Below are 22974 nucleotides of genomic sequence, written 5' to 3'. Positions count from 1 at the left end.
GTCACAGTGAACCATACTGAGACCGTGACAGCTTGGCTGTTTTTGTAAACCCAACCAGATCTTGCAGCTTGGATATGGCGGCCAGCAGGACAAGCTCAGGGAACCACCCCTGTCTAGAGATACAGTTGTGTTCAAAATAATAGCAGTGTGTTTAAAAAGGTGAATAAAGCTCAAAATCCTTCTAATAGCTTTTATTTCCATACACACAAATGCATTGGGAACACTACATATTCTATTCCAAATAAAAACATGAAGAAAAATATATCAAATTTGTGTTGTTCCTCTAAATTTTTTTTTAAGAAAAGTGAATATTAGGCAGTGTTTGTATTCTTCATTACAAACTCAAACATTCACTATATAAACTGAAAAACGTTTGAAGATTTTGCTTTCCTTTGAATCACTTCACTAATATTTAGTTGTATAACCGCTGTTTCTGAGAACTGCTGGACATCTGTGATGCATGGAGTCAAGCAACTTCTGGCCCCTGTGAACAGGTATTCCAGCCCAGGATGATTGGACTACAGTCCACAGTTCGGGGTCGTTGTCTTGTTGGAACACCCATTTCAAGGGCATTTCCTCTTCAGCATAAGGCAGCATGACCTCTTCAAGTATTCTGATGTATTCACACTGATCCATGATCCCTGGTATGCGATAAATAGGACCAACACCTTAGTATGAGAAACATCCCCATATCATGATGCTTGCGCCACCATGCTTCACTGTCTTCACTGTGCACTGTGGCTTGAATTCAGTGTTTGGGGGTCGTCTGACAAACTGTCTCCGGCCACTAGACCCAAAAAGAACAATCTTACTTTCAACAGTCCACAAAATGTCTCTTTAGACCGTCAATGTGATCTTTGGCAAATTGTAACCTCTTCAGCACATGTCTTATTTCCACAGTGGGACTTTGCGGGGGCTTCTTGCAGATAGCTTGGCTTCACATATGCGTCTTCTAATTGTAACAGTACTCACAGGTAACTTTAGACCTTCTTTGATCTTCCTGGAGCTGATTGTTGGCTGAGTCCTTGCCATTTTGGCTATCCTTCTATCCATTTGAATGGTAGTTTTTTGCTTTCTTCCACGTCATTCAGGTTTTGGTTGCCATTTTAAAGCATTTGCGATCATTTTAGCTGAGCAGCCTATCATTTTCTGCACTTCTTTATATGTTTTCCCCTCTCCAATCAACTTTTTAATCAAGGTGCGCTGTTATTCTGAACAATGTCTGGAACAACCCATTTTCCTCAGAATTTTAGAGAGAAATGCACTGTAACCAGCATGTACATTTGCTGCCTTCCTTCCTTAAATAAGGGCAATAATTGCCACCTGTTTTTTAAAGAATGAATGACCTCACTCATTGAACTCCACACTGCTATTATTTTGAACATGCACCTTTCAATAAGTGATTGAATTACAGAGAATCAGCAGCATGCATGTCATGTCTGTTGGGTTTCTATTACTCTACTACACCTGCTAGTAAATTATTTGCCATGTAGAAATATCATTTCTACCAAAAACAGTGATTGATCGGGTTAGTGATGTCTGACTGCTATTATTTTGAAACACAACTGTATATAGAAATCCACATCTCAGATATGCTGCAAATGTCTGAACTGAGAATACAACAACTTTGCTTTTTTACAGTATTTTCTGCCCTATAAGACGCACCTAGGTTTTAGCGGGGGACAATAAGAAAAAAAATATATTTTCATTACACCTCAGGTCAGACCACCAGTTAGACTCCTAATGTTAATCAGACCTCAGCTGACAGCCCCAAAAAGACCCCCAATGTTAATAAGACCCCCAATAAGACCTTAGATCAGACCCCAATGTGAATGACCCCCAATTAGACCTCAGATAAGAGCCCCATGCCTTTCATCATCCCCTAGTAGCATAATTTCAGCCACCAGTAGCCTCATATCAGCCCCCAGTAGCCTCATTTCAGCCACCAGCAGCTTCATTTCAGCCCCCAGCAGCTTCATTTCAGCCCCCAGCAGCCTCATATGGGTTAAAATAAAAAAAACACTTACCTCTCCTGCTTTGGGCGCCGCCACTCCTCTCCTCCAGCGCGTTCTGTCTTCCAGCTGTGCTGTGAAGGCTGCGTACAGCATGAGACCACAGAGCGCAGTCACGTTGTGCGCAGCCTTCACAGCCGACAGCCGAGGACCAGGAAGCGGCGAGTACAAAGCCTTCACCGCTTCCCGGTCCTCCGGTGCTAATGAGCGCTTCCATAATGGAATCGCTCATTAGTATTTGCCCCATAAGACACAGGGGGCATTCCCCCCCTCTTTTTAGGGAAAAAATGCGTCTTATGGGGCGGAAAATACAGAAATTATAATGAAGATAATGTTGTGAAGTGAAATTCATGGTGAATATCTACTGCTCTGACTTGCTCCATGTTCTCCTACCTGAAGCTTTGTTCAAGGAAGAATTCAGATTAAGGACATTCAGGGTTCCTAGAGGTTCTCTGTAACAAGACATTGAGTGTATTGTCATAGGCTGGAATAGTTTCCCCCTCGACCAATGTCTGACAATAAATGGATTTCATTTGTTAAATATTTTCCGGTGTTTCTTTGTGTTTTCCACATATGTCCTCTGTAGACGGTGGTTCTTCAAATGCTATAATACATAGTAAGGGTCATTTTACATGGATTGAAATATCTGGCAATTATCTGGAACAAGCCAGACATTCCTGATAATTACCTGATCGTAAGCGAGGATGGGGGCTGTATTTACAAGCAGTATTCGCCTCCTGTGTATGGGGACAAGTGACCAATACGGCAATTGCTTGTCCCCATAGAAATTCATTCTTACTGGGCAGCAGATTGCTGTTTATACAGTATGATATGCTGCACAGGACTGATGAATTTTGGAACCAGTAGAACACAATCATGTTCGCTGGTTCATCAGGTGATCACTAGCACATTTTACACTGGTACAAACGCTTATCCCCGTGAGAGGACGTTAAGGCTAGGTTTACATGACAACATTTGTCGCAGTAATGTCACGCGACATACTTTATAATGCTAGTCTAAGGTGTCGCACTGTGACATGTGACATGCTGCAACAGTCTCGAAAAAACCCTTCCACGATGTATTTGTGTGCGACTGTCACAATCGCAGCATGTTACATTTCGCAGTGTGACACCATAGACTAGCTGTCGCAGCGGGGCGTGGGGAAAACCCCCCACCGTGCAATGGCGGTGGCTGCTAGCCAGGTAGCAGGGAACAGGGAGCAAGTCACCTCCTAATGCAACCCTAGGTTCTCCCTAGACTCCTAGCGCATAGCCGCCTCAGATGGTAAGGGGGCTCATGCTCACCGACCTAGGACCCTGGGAATCCCTGCTGTGCCCTAATCCTGAAGACAGGGCAGAGACCACACATTCATCCTTCACCACGGATGAATGGTGTCTCCTGAAGCCCAGCAACTGACCACCAACTAGACAGGGCCACAGCCGAACGACAGGTAAGTATACATAAGACAACAGACAACAAAAGTTATCAGGACTTACCTGTCGCCCGACGAGATGGACCGGAAACTCACAGTCTAGCTGTTTGCTTATACCCCTCCAGGAAAGCAAGCCCCATTAGGAGCACACACACCAGCAAACAAGACCCACACCATACAACATACAACACAGGTGGAGAAGGGTAAACAGAAGCAAGCAGGAGGGAAAGCAAAGGAAAACAATACAACAAATAACTGTGGCTCACACAGACATTATCACAACAGCCCAGGAGCAGAGTTCCATACCAAGCTGACAACAAAATACAAACTGACCTCAGGCTCCACCACGCCAACATATAAGGAGGCCTGAGGTCACACCCACCACACCTACCAAACACACCTTAACCCCGTGCACACCAAAGCAGGGAAAACACCATAACAAATACACATTGCCGGAGGCAACAACATGCAAGGCAACCATGTCACGGCACACACCACAAAGGCCGTGACACTGCCCCCGCATGCAGACACAGCAACACGTTGCCGCAGGCAACAGCAAGCGTGGCCAAGTGTCACAGCGCACACCAAAGGCCGTGACATTCCCACCCTCAAAGCCCCCCCCCAACAATAAAAGGGGAAGTTGGTGGGGCAAAACAAACAATGGGAGGGGGAGGGGAATAAAAGGTCAGTGTCAGCATGTCCCTCCAAGACTACCGCCAGCAAGCCAGGACCATCACCTAGGTCCCTGGACGCCAGCCAGCTAAGCAGTCTGAAGGACATACTGGACACCACGTCCGACTCAATAAAACGCTCCCACTCCAGGTCGCTGCTAGCAACCACTCCCCAAGCAGCACACCGCCGGAACACCAAAGGAATGTTGCCAGCAGACGACCCGAGATAGGAACATAGAGAGGGACGAGGGGGCACCAACACAGACAATGGTATAAAAGAATGGCGGGGAAAAAGCCACTCACCGCGCCGTTAACAGTGAAACCCCATAACGCTCTCCCTCCGGAGAACGCGCATGCACACCCAACGGATGGCGATACATGCTGCACCCTCTTTTTAAGGTGGGGGACTGCGGAGCCATTATTTGTTATAATGTCACGGCGGGGCGTGGGGAAAACCCCGGCATGCAGACACAGCAACAGCAAGCGTGGCCAAGTGTCACAGCGCACACCAAAGGCCGTGACACTAGCATTCTAAAATATGTTGCAGTGTAGTTGTACCCTATATTTCGTGTGACACATGTCGTCATGTAGCCCTAGCCTTAGGGTGACAGCAAGCAGGGAGATATTACTTTGGTCAACCTAAATGGTTCTAAAAGAAAGTACTGGGTGTGGATTCGAGTAGGGCTGGGCGATATGGCCTAAAATCTATATCACAATATAATTTGAAGCATGTGCGATAAAACACGATATATTATTTTCTGCTGTATGTATACAAATTACAAAACGCCATCAGCCCCATGCCCTTGCCACCATCATGTCCCCCAGCCAGTGCAATCAGCCCCATGCCATAGCCATCCACCCCCTGACAGATTCAGGCCCCGGCTACTTACCTTTCCTGCACGACTGGCTGATGGAGTCCGGAGGAGACGGGCAGCATCTTCTTCCCAGCATGCACTGGGAGGGACCTGACGTCACACACAGCGTCAGCCAGCGCCCTGACGATGTATGAACGCAAGGCCCTGCAGCGCGGTGCAGAGTCGGGAGGCCACGGCGTGGTGAGTGAGAAACTTCTTCAATTCACTACCGCTCCGTGGTTATGTATCGCGATATGGTGATATAACTAAAATCTATATCGTTGGCCGAATTGATGACGATATTATCGTATATCGTTTATATCGCCCACCCCTAGATTCGAGCTGTAGGATTTTCATATGAGTCTGACAAGAACACTCTGAAATTGCTCATAACACCCATCTTGTCTTCAGCCTTTCCCAGCCAATTCTACCTGACAACTAAAAGTTTTCTTTGCGTGTAAAGCTAGCAATGTGATATACTTACCCAACTAAGGATGGTTCATGAGCACAGTAGGCATCATAACTGGATTTCGACTGTCTCAAACAGCAGAGGCCTGAGCTCATGGTTGCAATACCGATTGCAGAGATTTAACCCCTCAGATGCCATGGTTAAATGTGACCACTGCATCCAAGATTGTAAAAACAGAAGCCGCCCAGTGTCGCCTTAAAGCCTCATTGACACGTCAGTGTTTTGGTCAGTGATTTCCATCAGTGATTGTGAGCCAAAACCAGGATTTGAGCCTCCACAGACATAAGGTATAAGGGAAAGATCTGCCCCTTTTCTGCTTTTAGAGCCACACCTGGTTTTGGCTCGAAATCACTGATGGAAATCACTGACCGAACACTGACTGTGTGAATGAGGCATTGCCCTGGCTGAGATCGGGGAAGGCGATCTGTGCCAGTAATAGGCCTGAGCTTGTACAAGGCTTCCAGGCTAATTACTAGTATATTCCAGTTATGGCCTCAGGTGGCAGCACTGCATTGGAATACACTGAATCAGACATAAATTTATAGTGTTTCATGTTGTATGTAATTTGCATCATATGTGAGATGGGCAAACAGCTCTCATTGTGTGAACACTGTTTGTGTAACTGAAGTTAAATGATATGGACAGACATTCTGCTGTTTGGCCAAAAGATGCCGCTGTTTCCCAAGTACAGCAACAGACTGCATTTCATGTGATATTGAAAACTCTCAGGAGTGGAGCCAAACAACAAGTCTGGAAAGAAATGAAGGTTTATCAATCTTGGGGTGAAGCTGGGAGACTGTGGACCTGTGTGATGAGAGGATCCATCGACATCCAGATGTGGGAGCATCCTTCAGTGACCAGAGCTGCAGCCAAGTAAAGCTGATGGTGTCCAAGACCCTAATTATGTCCAGGGAAAGGAGGATTGCTGCCAGGAACGCTGAGTAGCAGAGTAACATACTGCGGGACTGCATGCTTGTTGGAGAAGCCTTTGCTCGATTCACAGTCACCAGCTGATGAAGAGCAGACTTGGGTCAGTAAGACTGATCGTGCACGCACCTTATTGCAGTGTTGGCACCTAGAATACTAGAGACTGAGACCAGGCCTGTAGTTAGTTAGTTAGGGTTTCTGTTTGTTTCAGGTCACAAGGATTGTTACCTGTTCATTACAAAGACTTCACAGTTAATGTTACAGTTCACACCGGAGAGCTGATAAACTTCTCCACAAACTCAAGCCAGGCTGGCATTTACTCAAAGGAAACACTAAGGCACGTGCTACGTGACCAGTTAATAGAAGGGGAATACTATAGAGTATAATAAAATTGCAAGCTGTTGTGCTGTACCGCACGCTAGCCCGCACCACACACCCAAATGGTTGTTCCTGATTTTAGGGTAATAACAGCTAGGTGTCACTGTTTTAGTTGAGCCTGCCAGCAGGTAAATTACCGCTCTTACCTCCAGCATCCATCAGAGGGTGCAGCGCTGTGCAGCACAAGGGTCTCAGCCGTCTGGCTGGGTGTATGTAAATTTTATTGTGTGATACCAGCATTTGTGGTCGTGATCAATACCACGTTTAAGTAAAATACTGTTTTGGCAAAAGCTGATGTTGGAGTTGCTTTCCTCGTTTGTGACTTCGCTGTATCCTGGGGAGCCCACCCCGGTACATGGCTTACAACTTGGTGTAGTCGGCAAGATACAGCGATCGTTATGAACGGGAACGTGGTGGGAGACCTTCCCCCAACGGCAACAGGCCCAGGACCCAGGTCAGGGTGCGCCAGTGCAAGGCCAGCTAGCCCCACCAATGGAACAACTGGCCCCAGTTCGTCAATACAGCCTGCGCCCGCCATTCCAGCCCCAGTAGGGTACATACCCGTGGGGGCGCTGTTGTGTTATCTGCCCAAATTTGATGGTAAAAACATGACTTTGCAGGACTGGACTTAAAGGGTGCAGAGTGCGGTTAAAATGTCTAACCTGACCCCCGAGCTGCGTTGTGGGCTCTAGAGGGTGACGTCAGATGGACAGTGATGGTAAGGACTGAATCGGAGAGAGACACCCTAGAAAAAATATTCTCCCTGCTGGAGGGAGCCCAGGGGGAACGTGCTAAAGTAGTACAGCTACTTCTTCAACTGACCACAGCGAGAAGGCGAAACCCTAATGCAGTACTCCAACGGTACAGGTCCAGGTGGTCCAGGCCCTGCAGACAGAATTGAGAGAACGTCAGCTGGAAGTGTCTCACATGAGTGCAGGATCACCCTGGCCTCTGTAAATGACCCCAGCACCCCGCGCCAATCCATCCAGGATAACTAGGGTGTAGGGGCTTGCCTAAAGAGGGCCTCTCTGCTGGGCTTGTTGAAAGTACGGCCACATGGCCAGAGAGTGCCTGGTACAGATAAAAACCGAGCCAACGTTAAACTTCCGACCGCTGCAGTAGCTGGGTGTCCTGCGGCGGTACACCAGAAGCGAAGCCCTATGCGCGAGGAACACGACCTATATGCCAGCAGCCCTCTTATGGAAGCCCAGAAGGTACGCTGCCTAGTTAATACAGGGTCGGAGTGCACCCTTATGCCTCTGCAGTTCTTTGAGAGACACTTTGGGCATATGATGGAGCCGGAAGCGTCATCAGGCTGATGGCTGCCAATAAGAGAGATGGATATGTGCGGGATAGTCTGGATGCGGGTCTGACTGTTTGGGCAAGAAGGGGCTCATGTTGGTGGACCATTCGTCCAGGGGAGTAATGGACTTGATGCTAGGTATGAATGTGCTGAGAGACCTAGACCATCAACTCTATACCAAAGAAGGGCTGAAGTATTGGCAACAGGACACCACACACCGGCCGCAGAGGACCCCGATGAAGATCCCACCACGACAAAAACAACAGAAGTTGCTGGAAGACACCCTTTGGGAATTTCAGGAGGCTTTCTCGAGACATGATAAGGACTTTGGGTGTGCTTCCATTGAGCATGAAATCCCCACCGGCAATGCTGCGCTGAGCAGGAAATGTTAGCGGCAAATTCTGCCCAAAATGTATCAGGAGGTGAAGGACATGGTGGCCAGCATGTTGGAAAATTGGATGATCCAGGATAGTCAAAGTCCCTTTGCTGCTCCAGTGGTCTTGGTGTGGAAGAAAGTTGAGAGTCTCCATTTCTGCGTGGATTATTGTAAGTTGAATGCCCAGAACGTCCGGGATATAAACCCCCTTTTGTGGATTTGTTGTCCACCGTGAGTCATGCGAAGTTCTTCTCGGCTCTTGATCTGGGCAACGGTTATTGGCAGGTACCGGTGGCCAAGAAGGACAAAGAGAAGACGGCCTTCATCCTGCCTATGGCACTCTACGAGTTCAACCAAATGCTGTTCGGCCTGTCCAATGCCCCGGGAACAATCCAGCGGCTGATGAAGTACTGTCTGGGGGACCTCAACCTTGAGTCGGTATGGATATACCTGGAAATCATAGTAGTGTTTGGGGCCTCCTTTTGAGGATCACCTCCAAAAGCTGCGGCAGGTCCTAGGATGGCTGCGAAACTATGGGCTCAAATTCAATCATAAGAATTGGCAACTGTTTCGACAGCAGATAGAGTATTTGGGAGATTTGGTCACGCAGGAGGGGGTGAAGCCAGCCCCCAGTAAGGTGGAGGCTGCCAGAAATTGCTCCAGCCGTGTACATTGCAAGAGGTGCAGGCATTTGTGGGACTGGCCGGCTACTAGGAAAGTTTATACCCAAGTTTGCACATTTGGCGGGCCCCTTAAACGAGTTATCAAGGGGCACTGTGGGGGTCCGAAGAATCGTCCCATCAAGTGGGGACCCCGGCAACATGAGGCTTTTGAAGCAGTGAAGGAGGCGCTGACCAGTGCCCTAATTTTGTCTTACTAACTCCAATAATTATTCAACCCTTGGCACATGCTTAGGCTTTTATCATATCACTTTATTTATAACTTGCCCATATCCCCTGAAGACACCAGTGTTGTGGCGAAACATGTTGGGGGGCCTTGTTTGAGCTAATTTTAGGCAGAGTGTGTACATGGAGACCTGTAAAAAGAATAGAATGCTGCTATAGTGTATCAATATATAGTAGGAGAGCAGCTACCAGACCCTGAGTGATAGCTAGAGGCTACAGTATTTTAAAATAAGGAGACACATCGATAACCATGTAACACACTTGATAGTTTTAAAAGAGATCTTTATTTTTCATTTCTCTGTAGAAGATTTTAATGCAGATAGATTAACCGTTATGTTTTAATTGGCACATGAAATATAAAGGGCATAGTGGGTCTTACAAACCTTTTGCAAATATACTAATTTTGGTTTATGCCAAATAACAGGTAATTGTGTGTTACCAGCATTTGTGGTTGTGCTCATTACCACGTTTATGTAAAATATAGTTTGGGCAAAAGCTGGTGTTGAAACTGCTTTCATGGTTCATGACTTCGCTGTATCCTGGGGAGCCCACCCGCCTGGTACATGGCTTACACGGCTAGTCTTCACAATGATGTGTGGTTTTGTTTTACACCGATTTTTATGAATATATTCCCGCCTAATTATGTTAATAAAATACTCTGCAGGGCATTGCCCCCCTTCCCCTCCCAAGAGAAGGATACCTGGCAACACTGGATCTACATCTTACTTTCTGTCCGGAAAATCGAAAACCTACCCTCAATAAGAAACCCACTGGCCGAGGTGGAGACCCCATGAGTCTTTCCTGATGAATTCTGTCCGAATAGAGGGGTTTCTCCAACAGTACAATAGTTACAACCATAATACATACCTCCCAACTTTTGAAAATCGCAAAGAGGGACAATATGCACGCGAGAAGCGCGGCGGTTTTTTTCATACTAGGCCATGCCTCTAACTCTGCCCAAAGCATAATTACTGACTCTGTCACAATTGCATAAAGTTCCTTTATGTTTTTTTCTACAGTATGCGGAGCCCCTGGAACAATTTCTTTCTTGCGCTTTAATATCTATTTAAATATTAGCACATAAATCATTGGATGATATTTTAATGACCAAATTCGGACTGCGCCACCACTGTTTTTGATATGGGGGGGTTAATATACAAATACAGCTGGCACCAGACCTCTGACAGGGCGCAGTTAACGCCCTCAGGTGCGGTACCTGAGGGGTTAACTGCCGCGGATCGCAGCACCCTGTCAGAGGCAGGGTCTCAGCAATGTGTTTCTGCCGCCGCCTCCATTTGTAATGTATTAACGTTAGTTATCATTGGTGGTGCAGTGGCCACAGCCCCTCCCGTCCTCCGCCCCTCTGCGGTCTCATTCGTGGCAGTGGCAGCACAGGGGGGAGGGAGAGACTGCTTCCTTCTCCCCGTGCTGCTGAGGGAACATGGCCACGCTGAGAGCAACGTGCTCATGTTCTCTGATACTGGGCTGTGCAGTAGCACAGCCTAGTATCGATAAAAGGCAAATCTGGACAAAAGTATCGAAAGTTCAATACCCCAAACAACCCTAGTCCAAATTGCACAAAATAATGAAGTTCTGGTCTAATATACAGGTAGAAACTATACAGAGAGTTTAGTAAGGAGCAATTTAGCAAATTTATTAATGCACATAGAAGTATATGTAAGGATCGAAGAGGGACAGAGGGACTTGGGTCAAAAAGAGGGACTGTCACTTGGGAGGCATGATAACAGTATATCCTTTCGGAACCCTCCATGGTGTGGTAGGACAAACATTTTTTATTTTTTATTTAAGCGTGCCGCCGGGCACTATTGGTCCTACTGCAAGAAGCTGTTTTTGTTATAGTGTGTCTATTATACTATCATGATGTACTTCGAGGACTACCTATTTTAGTAAATATTATCATTAAAAGTTACGTTTTATAAACATCTAATTTTGGATCACCCTCCCAGTTTACTTTTTGCAATAGTATATCCTTACATATTACCAGGGGCGGACATAGAACTTAAAGTGGCTTTGGCAAAAAATTTAAGATTACACTTACCGGTAATCACTTTTCCATAAGCCCATGACAGCACCCTTGAGAGACCGCCTCCATCTAGGACAGGAAACAGGAACTTTCGTGGAGAGCTCATAAGGAGGAGCATGGCCCCAAGACCACCAGTTAATCGCAAGAACTTGTCCTAGACCACACTCTTACACACATTTTTTTTTTGTATATATGATTTTTATATATATATATATATATATATATATATATATATATATATATCTTTTTTTTTTTTTTAATTAGTATTAATTCTATATAGGGTGGGAATAAACCCGGGTGCTGTCATGGGCTTATGGAAAAGTGATTACCGGTAAGTGTAATCTTAAATTTCCCTTACGCCCATGACAGCACCCTTGAGAGACGAATAGAATAGAAACCCCTTTATTTTTTAGGGACTACTGCCTGGAGGACTTTTCTACCGAAGGCTAGTTGTTCTCTAGTGCCTAGGTCTAATCTGTAGTGACGAAAGAAGGTGCCGGGCGACTGCCATGTGGCTGCTCTACAAATCTGTTCTAAGGTAGCGTCGGCCCTTTCTGCCCAATTGGTGGAAACTGATCTTGTGGAATGAGCACCAAAACCCCCCGGGGAAGCCTTTCCAGTTGAAGAATAGGCCAAATTAATGGCTCTCACGATCCATCTGGAAAGGGTTTTAGTAGAGGCTGGGAGACCCTTATTTTTCCCACTAAATTGAATGAAAAGTTTTGAGGTTTTCCTCCACTGACTAGTAACCTCCAGATAATGGGATAGACATCTTTTTACATCTAAACAATGGAGTTTTTCCTCTTTTTCATTTCTCGGATTTTGACACAGGGAAGGAAGGATAATGTCCTGTGTTCTGTGAAACATAGAAACCACTTTCGGTAAGAAGGAAGGGTCTGGTTTAATGAGTACCCTATCATCTAGGATGTTAGTGTAAGGTGGCGAAGTATAAAAAGCCGATATCTCACCAACCCTCCTTGCTGAGGTAATTGCCACAAGAAAAGCTGTTTTGAAGGACAAGATTTTTATGGGTAACTCTTTAAGTGGCTCAAAGGGAGGCTCCGTGAGGCTAGTGAGGACCAAGTTGAGGTCCCAGGGGGGAACTGAAGGTCCAGATATAGGTCTAAGCCTGCTGATGGCTTTAAAAAATCTTCGGACCCACGGGTGGTTGGCGATGGGAGAATCAAAGAATGCACTCAAAGAGGATACCTGTACCTTAAGAGTACTTGGCCTCAAATTCTTTTCATGACCGGCTTGCAGAAAATCTAAAACCTTACACATAGGTGGGGGATTTAAAGGATTCACCGGATCTTTAGCAAACTTTTGGAAGGTGTTCCAAATCCTGAGATAAATGGAAGAGGTGATGTCCTTTCTGCAGGATAGTAAAGTGGAAACTACTTTCTTGGAGAGTCCTCTACTTTCTAGGATTTCCCCCTCAAGAGCCATGCTGTTAAGTGTAACTGCCTCACACTCGGATGGTTGACCAGTCCTTGGGACAGAAGGTCTTGCCTCTCCGAGAGAATCCAAGGATCTGTCAAGGATAGCTTCCTCAACCAAGTGAACCAGGTTCTTCTGGGCCAGAATGGAGCAATTAAGATCACTGTCGTTCTTTCTTGTCTCAACTTCTGTAGGAATCTTGGAAGAAGTCTTAACGGAGGAAAGGCGTAGAGGAGCTGGTTCGGCCAGTGAAGGGAGAAGGCATCTATCCCTGTTGGTGAATCTCTCGCGCTGAGGGAAAAGAAAAGATGACACTTTCTGTTTTCTCTGGTAGCAAATAAGTCCAGATGAGGGCGACCCCAAAGTTGAATTAGTTGATCGAAGACCATTTGATTCAAGCACCATTCCCCCTGGTCTAGTGTATTTCTGCTTAAGAAATCTGCCACCCTGTTTTCTGTACCTTTTAGATGTACTGCCATAAGGGACGGAACAGAAGAAATTATAAGGGAAAAGATATCTGTTGTTAACTGCATAAGATTTTCTGATCTGGTTCCTCCTTGCTTGTTCAAGTAGGAGACAACTGTGGCGTTGTCCGAAAAAACTTTTATAGCTTTTCCCTGAAGTAGAGGAAGAAATTATTTTAAGGCGAGAAAAACCGCTCTCAGTTCCCTCATGTTTTGGGAGTCTAGACTCTGCTCTCTTTCCCAAACACCTTGCCTTAAGTACCCTAGGCAACAGGCCCCCCAACCGGAAGGACTTGCGTCGGTGGTAAGGGTAACAAAATTTTGTTGGATCCAAGGGAGCCCCTGGGACAGGTTTACAGGATTCAGCCACCAGCGAAGAGACTGGATCACGTGGGGGGTGAGTGTGAGGGGTGTATCTAATGGGCGGAGGGTACCCTGCCATTCCTTCAGAATTTGCCACTGTAGGGGTCTGGAGTGAAGATGGCTCCAACTGACTGCTGGTATAGTGGAAGTCATTCTGCCCAAGACCGCCATTGCTTGTCTGATAGTAGGGTTTTTTGTAGATATCAGGGACTGAACCTGTTGTATTAATCTCTGAATCTTGTCTTGGGGTAGGATACAAAGTAGTTTCTTTGAGTCCAGCATCATTCCTAGAAAGACGCGAACTTGGGAAGGTATTAGATGTGATTTCTCCCAGTTTATTTGCCAGCCGAGGTCTTCTAGGATCTGCACTACTTTTTTGAGGTGTACTTCGAGAAGGGATTCTGACTCTGCTACCACCAGGAGATCGTCTAGGTAAGGAATCACTAGAATGTCTCTTTCTCTTATATGAGCCATGACTTCTGCCATGACTTTCGTGAAAAGTCTGGGAGCTTGAGAAATCCCAAAGGGAAGGGCTGTATATTGTAGGTGCTGAATGTGACTTCCTATTGAAACAGCGACTCTGAGGAATTTTTGACAGTCTGCCTGAATAGGGATGTGATAGTACGCATCTCTTATATCTATCGTAGCCATGAAACAGCCCCCGAAAAGATGTTTTAAAACTGATTGGATCGACTCCATTCAGAATTTTTTGTAAGAGAGATACTGATTTAGATCTTTTAGATTTATGATGGTTCTGAATGTTCCATCTGGTTTGGGAACCAGAAAAAGGGAAGAGTAGAAGCCACTGCCTCTCTCCGCCTCTGGCACCGGAATTAGAACATTTTTTTGAAGTAAGGATGCAATCTCCTGTTGTAAAGCTAGATTTTTGCCCGAATTTTCTCGAAAATTTGTAATTTTGAATCTGTCCGGTGGGTGAGAGACAAACTCTAGACAAAACCCTTCTCTTATCACGCTTAAAATCCAGGGGCTTGAGGAGATTTTTTCCCAAGCGTGAGGGAAGAGAGAAAGTCTGCCACCCACGGGAGAGAAACCGTCATTGCTGTGATGGTTTAGAGGTTGAGGAGGATTGGGAACTGAAGAGGAAACCCTTACTTTTCCTATTCTTGTTGTCTGCTCTGAAGTCTTTCCTCTGGCCCCTAAAAAAAATCCTTCTTGTTTTTGCGAAAAAAACTTTGTTTTTTCAGGGGTCTGGAGACAGGGAATCCTTTTTTATTGTCCGAAGCTTTATCCAAAAGGTCGTCCAAGACGGACCCAAAAAGATAATCGCCCTGACAAGGAATTGCACAAAGCTTATTTTTTGATCCAGTGTCTCCCGACCATCCTTTTAGCCAAATAGCTCGTCTGGCTGAATTAGAAAGAGCAGCTGACCTAGCATTTAATTTTAAAGCATCTGCCGAGGCATCAGAAATAAAGTCTACTGCTTTAAGTAGAGTGGGAAAAACGGCTAACAATTGATCTCTCGGGGTTTTATTCTGAATGTGGGATTCTAATTCTTCTAGCCATAATTTCAGAGACCTAGCAGTGGATGTGGCGGCAATATTTGGTTTGAACGCTTGAGCTGAGGTCTCTCAAACTTTTTTAAGGTAAACCTCTGCTCGTTTATCCATAGGGTCTTTAAGAGTACCCAAGTCTTCAAACGGTAGAGCCGATTTTTTTGAGATTTTTGCAACCGGTGCATCCAACTTAGGGGGCCTGTCCCAATTTACTGAGTCTGCCTCATCAAAAGGATACTTCCTTTTCACATTTTTAGGGACCAAAAATTTTTTATCGGGTCTTTCCCATTCCTTCTGTATCAAGAATTTTATATTCTCGTTTACGGGAAAAACTCTAGATTTTTTCTGCCCGAGGTCACCAAACATGATATCCTGAACGGATTTTGGGTCTTTGGATTCGTCTAGCTTCATGGTCGCACGAACCGCCTTTAATAAAGCTTCCATATCATCCGGGGAAAAAAGTGGCCCTCCCGTGGATTCTTCATCCTGGGACGAGTCTGGGCTATCTAGGATTTCTCCTCTATCACTATCTTCTAAGGGATCCGAGTCAGATTTATTAGCTGTGCCTGATCTGGTTCCAAGGGAGCTTGAGGCTACAGAGGGGAAGCTCTTTTTGAAATCTTTCAAAGAATCCGAGACCTCTGTCTTCACCATCTCCCTAATACTCTGCAGAAGGGATGGGGACTCCTCCTCCACTAGTTTCTCAATGCAACGTTGACATAGTTTTTTCGACCAAGAGGGGGCAAGCTTCTTTTTACAGACGGCACATTCCTTCCCTCTGGTTTTTGAAATTGCCTTTCTAGGGCCCTCTTTTATAGTCTAAAAAGCAAGAAAGAAAAGAGGGAAAGGAGATTTAGCCTGACTAAAGAAAACAAGTGATGGGGAATGATCCCCCTTACCCCACCAGGAGTACCAGTCTGCACTCATGACCCTCCTGCTGATCGGCGCGTTGGGCACTCTCCTCTTCCATGCTGCTGTGGGATAGAGTGACTCTCAGGATCCCAAAAATCCGGTTTCCTACTAGGCTCGCTGGGCTGCTGCTGACCGTGCGCCTCCTGTGGGTCCGATTCCCTCGGTCGGGTCCTGCTGAAACTATCTGCGGCCATAAGTAGGAGAAGCACTTCCTACTTCCGGAACGCACACTACATGCGTTCCAAATACCGGAAGTCTCGACGCCGAGAACCGGATCTCGCTTGGATCGCGAGATTTTGTCTCCCCAGAGAAGGGTGGTGAGGAGGAGGCCCCGGCCCGCCTGAACACTGTCAGGAGGGACCGGCGTGTCGGACGCACCTCTCAGTGCGGCCGGGACTGCAGAGTAGCAGCAGCGCGGCGTAAGCCAGACCCCAGCAGCAAGCACCAGACTCCGGCCGGCGGCTCCTAGAGGAGACTTACGCCGGAACAGGTAACCCCACTTCGAAATAATTCTCAGGGGCCCTGCAGCCTAACCTTCTTCTTTTCTCCACGAACCGTCTCTGTCTAGGACAGGAAACAGGAACTGGTGGTCTTGGGGCCATGCTCCTCCTTATGAGCTCTCCACGAAAGTTCCTGTTTCCTGTCCTGGATGGAGGCGGTCTCTCAAGGGTGCTGTTATGGGCGTAAGGGAAATAATAAAAGTGACCCCATGTTGTAGGTGAGTCCAAATTGACAGAAGGCGGGGCAACAGAAGTAGGCGGAGACAGCAATACTATAGTGCAGGGCTGGCCAACCTGCGTCTCTCCAGCTGTTGTAAAACTACAATTCCCACCATGCCTTGCTGTAGGCTGATAGTTGTAGGCTGTCTGGGCATGCTGGGAGTTGTAGTTTTGCAACAGCTGGAGAGCCGCAGGTTGGCCAGCCTTGCTATAGTGCATAGTTCTCCCTTATAAAGAGGGGCTCAGACGCCTGTACAGCAATTCCCAGGAGGCTGCAGTCCCTGGATCCAGCAGAGAGGTGAAGAGTGACACCAGTAAGACCCCCCGGACCCCACTAATGACATGGAGTAATGTGGACAGACAGCGAGAGGTCTCTCCGGATCTGAGGAGACGAGGAATCTGTAGAGGAGCTCGGAACAAGAGATCGCTGTCTGACCACATCATTCTCCTGACCGGATTCCCGCCATCCCAGGAGAAGCGCGGCGTCTGCTCTGTTCTGGCGGAATCCGATCCGCACTTCTCTTCTGTAAAGTGTCCCCATCACTGAGCAAAGAACAGACATTTCTACATGGAACACGTATGTGACACGTCTGCTCTGCACATGCCTTCTAGCCACGACCCTAATAAACCCGGGGAGGCGGTCCCTGATGATGGGCACTGGGGCTGTGATGGGCGCCCCCTGGCTGCCATACATTCCTGTGTCTGCACCAAATCCCCGGAATATTCCCCACAGGACCTGTCCAGCCGAATGATAACAACCCCCACCATCCTCACTACTACTCCACCCTCCACTGCTCCCTGTCCCCCATCTGCTCCTCTCACACCGCTGCTGACTGCGTCTACAATTGTCATGTGATATCAGACATTTACTGTGGATTTAGAGGGGTTACCTGGTAATTAATATCAGATCGTCAGGGGTCCGATACCTGAGACCCCCACCGATCAGCTCCGGAGAGCACAGCAGCCACTGAAACAGCTGAATTGGGACTCGGACCCCCACCGATGTGATAATGACCTGAGGATAAGTCATCATTATCAATTCCTGCATCACCTCTTACATCACATTTCATATCCGCCATATAATAGGCATCATGAGGAGGTGAGAATGGATGATGGGAGTTATCCCCCTAAAGCGTCCTCCCTCAGGAATAGGCCACGGTCCCCATACTCGGTGAGAGGGGCCGGTCTCTATAGTAACTACAGGGCCCGGCCTGTGAGGGGGGAAGGAGCCTGGAGAACACGGGACATTTCTGTAGAAAATGATGGATTTCCCCCATGGATGAGAACTTTCGGCTGAAAACCTCATTCACACGGAGCGGATTCTCTCCTCCAGCACTGAATGATGACAACCCCCACAACCCCCACTACTCCTCCCCCCATCACACTAATCTGAGGAGCGGAGAAGGATTCCTTGTGTGTAATGGAGGAGAATCTCCAGAGGTGACATGTCTGAGCTCTCCACCACACTGTCTCCTCACAGCTCATCTTACCTGCAGGCTGGAGGAATGGCTGATACCAGAGAGAACAAGAGCCCTGACTACCGACCAGGACCTGCCCAGTATCTGCTGCACTGCCAGAGCTGAAGGACCTGCGGTGACGTCACCGTCATGTGATCCGTGCAGGGGGCGGAGCTCTGCAGTGGGAGAAGATGAGGTGGTGATGGACCTGGGGTGACGTCACCATCATGTGATCAACTGCTGAGCGCCCCCCAACCTACTAATCACATGACAGTGACATAATTCCAGGTCTTTCACCACCTCTTCTCTCCTCAACTGAGCCCCGCCCTATACACTGATCACATGACTGTGACATCATCACAGGTCCTTCATCTATTCCTATCCTATCCATTCCTGAGCTCCCCCCCTTGTATTGGGCACATGGTTGTGACGTCATCTTAGGTTTTCCCGGTCTTGCCCTGCAGCAGATACCGGGCAGTTCCTGGTTGGTAGTCAGGGCTCTTGTTCTCTCTGGTATCAGCCATTCCTCCAGCCTGCAGGTAAGATGAGCTGTGAGGAGACAGTGTGGTGGAGAGCTCAGACATGTCACCTCTGGAGATTCTCCTCCATTACACACAAGGAATCCTTCTCCGCTCCTCAGCTTAGTATGATGGGGGGAGTAGTAGTGGGGATAGTGGGGGTTGTCATTATTCGGTGCTGGATGAGAGAATCTGCTCCGTGTGATTGAGGTCTTCACTACCAGAAGCTTAGATACACCCTGCACTGCCAGGAGCTTAGATACACCCGGAGCTCAGGGTTTTCCCGTCAGTGCAGCTTTATGAGGGTCTGAGTTTTGCGGGATGAGTTGTACTTTTTTCTCGCCCTCATTATCGGGGACATGGGACTCACTGATTAACCTTTATTCCTGTTTTTGGAGGAGTCATGAAGAAAACCAGCAATACGAGCCTTCTCCTGAATGAGCCACCAAGGATGGACAGGAAGGAGATCAGCAGAAGAATATTAGACCTCACCTTGGAGATCATCTCCCTGCTGAGCGGAGAGGTAAACTTTTCTAGATTTCTCTCCTCTTTATTGTATTCTATAACAAGTCAGACATCGGGAAGGAGAATCCATCATAGGAAGTGATAGGAAGAGTCCAGGGTCCTGGAGAACGGCCTCCAGACCTTCCAAGTGATGGAGAACCTGAAGATCAGCCCCCAGTATGGTGAGTGATGTGTCATGTGACCAGTGACCAATAGTCATGTTGTAGGAGCCATGAGAAGGTAAGTAGGCACGTTGTACCAGGAGGGAAGGGCCAGAGGAGAGCACATGGCCTCTGAAGGGTTTATTCCCTAAGTGTCTCTCTCCATCCACAGGAGTACACAATAGTGAAGAAGACATCGGGGGACTGTGTGACTCCCATCATCCATCTCCAGGAGTCAGGAGGGCGGAGCAGGACCCCTCACCCCATCACAGAGCCTCCCCCTCCCCCCCTGATACATGAGCAGAAGATCCTAGAACTCACCCATAAGATGATGGAGCTGCTGACTGGAGAGGTGACACTGCTGGGAATGCTGGGAAATTCTCCAGTAACAGCACTGGAGGGGTCTGGGTGATGACGGTGTCATTGTGTTGTCAGGTTCCTATAAGGTGTCAGGATGTCACTGTCTATTTCTCCATGGAGGAGTGGGAGTATATAGAAGGACACAAGGATCTGTACAAGGAGGCCATGATGGAGGACCACCAGCCTCTTATATCACAAGGTAAGACCCGTCATGTGCAGTGTATACACGTGTGTGCAGTGACATGTAATGGAGGAGCACCAGCCTCTTATATCACAAGGTAAGAGCCGTCATGTGCAGTGTATACACGTGTGTGCAGTGACATGTAATGGAGGAGCACCAGCCTCTTATATCACAAGGTAAGAGCCGTCATGTGCAGTGTATACACGTGTGTGCAGTGACATGTAATGGAGGAGCACCAGCCTCTTATATCACAAGGTAAGAGCCGTCATGTGCAGTGTATACACGTGTGTGCAGTGACATGTAATGGAGGAGCACCAGCCTCTTATATCACAAGGTAAGACCCGTCATGTGCAGTGTATACACGTGTGTGCAGTGACATTTAATGGAGGAGCACCAGCCTCTTATATCACAAGGTAAGACCCGTCATGTGCAGTGTACACTGTGTGCAGAATTATTAGGCAAATGAGTATTTTGACCACATCATCCTCTTTATGCATGTTGTCTTACTCCAAGCTGTATAGGCTCGAAAGCCTACTACCAATTAAGCATATTAGGTGATGTGCATCTCTGTAATGAGAAGGGGTGTGGTCTAATGACATCAACACCCTATATCAGGTGTGCATAATTATTAGGCAACTTCCTTTCCTTTGGCAAAATGGGTCAAAAGAAGGACTTGACAGGCTCAGAAAAGTCAAAAATAGTGAGATATCTTGCAGAGGGATGCAGCACTCTTAAAATTGCAAAGCTTCTGAAGCGTGATCATCGAACAATCAAGCGTTTCATTCAAAATAGTCAACAGGGTCGCAAGAAGCGTGTGGAAAAACCAAGGCGCAAAATAACTGCCCATGAACTGAGAAAAGTCAAGCGTGCAGCTGCCAAGATGCCACTTGCCACCAGTTTGGCCATATTTCAGAGCTGCAACATCACTGGAGTGCCCAAAAGCACAAGGTGTGCAATACTCAGAGACATGGCCAAGGTAAGAAAGGCTGAAAGACGACCACCACTGAACAAGACACACAAGCTAAAATGTCAAGACTGGGCCAAGAAATATCTCAAGACTGATTTTTCTAAGGTTTTATGGACTGATGAAATGAGAGTGAGTCTTGATGGGCCAGATGGATGGGCCCGTGGCTGGATTGGTAAAGGGCAGAGAGCTCCAGTCCGACTCAGACGCCAGCAAGGTGGAGGTGGAGTACTGGTTTGGGCTGGTATCATCAAAGATGAGCTTGTGGGGCCTTTTCGGGTTGAGGATGGAGTCAAGCTCAACTCCCAGTCCTACTGCCAGTTTCTGGAAGACACCTTCTTCAAGCAGTGGTACAGGAAGAAGTCTGCATCCTTCAAGAAAAACATGATTTTCATGTAGGACAATGCTCCATTGCATGCGTCCAAGTACTCCACAGCGTGGCTGGCAAGAAAGGGTATAAAAGAAGAAAATCTAATGACATGGCCTCCTTGTTCACCTGATCTGAACCCCATTGAGAACCTGTGGTCCATCATCAAATGTGAGATTTACAAGGAGGGAAAACAGTACACCTCTCTGAACAGTGTCTGGGAGGCTGTGGTTGCTGCTGCACGCAATGTTGATGGTGAACAGATCAAAACACTGACAGAATCCATGGATGGCAGGCTTTTGAGTGTCCTTGCAAAGAAAGGTGGCTATATTGGTCACTGATTTGTTTTTGTTTTGTTTTTGAATGTCAGAAATGTATATTTGTGAATGTTGAGATGTTATATTGGTTTCACTGGTAAAAAAAAATAATTGAAATGGGTATATATTAGTTTTTTGTTAAGTTGCCTAATAATTATGCACAGTAATAGTCACCTGCACACACAGATATCCCCCTAAAATAGCTAAAACTAAAAACAAACTAAAAACTACTTCCAAAAATATTCAGCTTTGATATTAATGAGTTTTTTGGGTTCATTGAGAACATGGTTGTTGTTCAATAATAAAATTAATCCTCAAAAATACAACTTGCCTAATAATTCTGCACTCCCTGTATACACGTGTGTGCAGTGACATGTAATGGAGGAGCACCAGCCTCTTATATCACAGGGTAAGACCAGTCATGTTCAGTGTATACTCGTGTGTGCAGTGACATGTAATGGAGGAACTCCAGTCTCTTATAGGAGCAGAATATTGTTATTTCCTCCTGATAACTAAACCTAGAAGTGAAGGAGCTGAGAGAAGTGTCTAATCTATAGACAGATCTACAGGAGGCCATGTATTCAGTCACTGTGTGCTTGTGTCTCCACAGATGGATCCAGGAGGAGAAATCCACCAGAGAGATGTCCCCGTCCTCTGTATTCCCAGGACTGTCCAGAGGAGAAGGTCCCGGAGAATCCTCAGGTAGATGGAGCTGAGCCCTATACACATCTTTAAAGGGGGTCCTGCAGTCATAGAGGGGTCATAGATTGTGGGGTCTCTTATGTGGATCTGTTATATTTCCCACCTGTCTGCTGTATTGTACTGAATTGTTACAGATGACAAATCAGGGGGAAGATCTGACTGATATTAAAGTGGAGGATGAAGAAGAGAAGATGATGGGCGATCCCCCGTGTAAGAGTGAGGTGGAGGAGGATATTCCAGGAGATGCCACCACAGGTATGGAGTCGTGAATGAAGAAAGTGACTTCAGATTCTGCCCCTGGTGCCTTCAGAGCAGGAGGAGAATCTGATAACCGGCTGCTGCGCTGCTTTTTTATTGGAGATGTCCCCATCACATCATGGAGTGTTCCCCTTATCCAGCTGACGGCGATCTCTGATCAGGTTCTTCTGATTCTTACTTACTATTTACCCTCCCCTTTCACTTTGAGCTGTGACTCCCCTTTTTGAGCGGCGGTCACTTGACAAAAAGATTCAACCTTTCAACGCTGTGGGAAGACATCTTGTCTGAGGATCATGTGACTTCCCTTCTTTGTTGCCCCGCCCCCTTACAGCATGCCAGTTATTTCTTTAAACTCCCTTTATAAGAGCAGACCAAAAATCAAACCCACCTAGAGGTACATCAATG

General features: G+C 46.9%; 1 protein-coding gene and 1 long non-coding RNA gene across 2 annotated transcripts in view; both read left to right on the top strand.

The window, feature by feature from the left end:
* LOC120990673 (zinc finger protein 585A-like) overlaps nt 1-22974 on the top strand; it is a 1368789-nt gene that overhangs the window by 342752 nt on the left and 1003063 nt on the right. The gene's annotated exons all lie outside the window — the stretch shown is intronic.
* Nucleotides 18689-19670, top strand: LOC120991255. Its single transcript, XR_005776589.1, has 3 exons — nt 18689-18776; nt 19154-19278; nt 19593-19670. It is a non-coding gene; the product is annotated as an uncharacterized LOC120991255 (long non-coding RNA).

This window comes from Bufo bufo, chromosome 2, assembly GCF_905171765.1.
Source record: "Bufo bufo chromosome 2, aBufBuf1.1, whole genome shotgun sequence".
In the NCBI taxonomy this organism is placed as follows: Eukaryota; Metazoa; Chordata; class Amphibia; order Anura; family Bufonidae; genus Bufo; species Bufo bufo.
Note: the sequence above shows the minus strand (reverse complement) of the source record. Positions and strands in the feature narration are given on the sequence as shown.